Here is a 1,302-nt window from a genome sequence, read left to right as displayed (position 1 = left end):
TACCCCAGTTCACATTGTGACATTCAGCACTTAATGAGATCCTTTCATGGGTCCAGACATTATGAAATAAGTAGCAGGTTATGTAGGGCATAGTCCATGGATCGTGAAGGTGAGCTGTTTTTTCTCCCTAGCTGTGACGCTCTTGGCTGTGATTAGACCGCGCTACTACCAGGGAGAAGGAGACGCCCATTGAGAAACAGAGCAGTCTCCTCCTCCCTGTACCGATGCTATTCATTGGTGAAAGAAAAAGTATACATACCACCATAAGAGTATGATGCACCGACCCCATAAAATACCATACAGTACCCACTGAATGCTAACCCATAATGCCCTCAATAATAATAATGCCATACTGTGCCAATAATACCATCACATCTTTCACACATAAAACCATCATACATGCTCACATAATCTGAAGATCAGTTTCGTACTTCATATGCATTTTCCTGACCTTTGGTCTTAATTTATGGTCCATATCACACGTTTTACGTGAAAATCACAAGTGCAGTAAAGGTTGTGATCTTTTTCCATACACTGCATATAAGTGAATCAAAATAATAGTTTCCACACTTGCAGTGTGTTTCACAACCACTAGGTGTCACTGCTGTCTCTACTAGATGTACTGTATTATAATAAACATCACTATTTATATGGCACCAACATGTTCTGCAGACCTTTACGATCAGAGGGTACATGTACAGACAAAATCAAACATTACCATGTAAGCAACTTATTAACAATTCAAAGAATAGTAGTGAGGGCCCGTTTTACAAGAGTTTACAATCTATGATATATGGGGGTGCTCAGTTGGAAAGGGAGGTTTGGGTTAGGTGTTCTGTTGATTTTATTATTTTCCCTTCTAACATGGTTATATGGGAAAATAATAGCATTCTTAATACAGAATGCTAACTACCGGTAAAATGTCCCTTGAGGGGTTAAAAAAAATAAAAAAATAAACTCACCTCATCCCCTTGATTGCGCAGCCGACATCGTCTTCTTTCTTCTTCCTGCGCTGAAGTCACCGCGCTCACCACGTCGTGCAGGAAGAAGAAAGAAGACGATACCGACTGTGCGATCAAGTGGATGAGGTGAGTTTATTTTTTTTTATTTTTAACCCCTCAATGGACATTTTAGTTAGCATTCTGTATTAAGAATGCTCTTACTGTATTTTCCCTTACAACCATGTTAGAAGGGAAAATAGTACAGTGAATTGACTCTAATGGGGTCCGGGGTTGCTGATCCCTATTTACTATCATCTCCTAGCAACCATGAGTGAAAATCGCACCGCATCCGCACTTGCTT

This window comes from Bufo gargarizans, chromosome 6, assembly GCF_014858855.1.
Source record: "Bufo gargarizans isolate SCDJY-AF-19 chromosome 6, ASM1485885v1, whole genome shotgun sequence".
Classification (NCBI taxonomy): domain Eukaryota; kingdom Metazoa; phylum Chordata; class Amphibia; order Anura; family Bufonidae; genus Bufo; species Bufo gargarizans.
The sequence above is the reverse complement of the archived record's forward strand: the minus strand, read 5'-3'. Positions refer to the sequence as shown.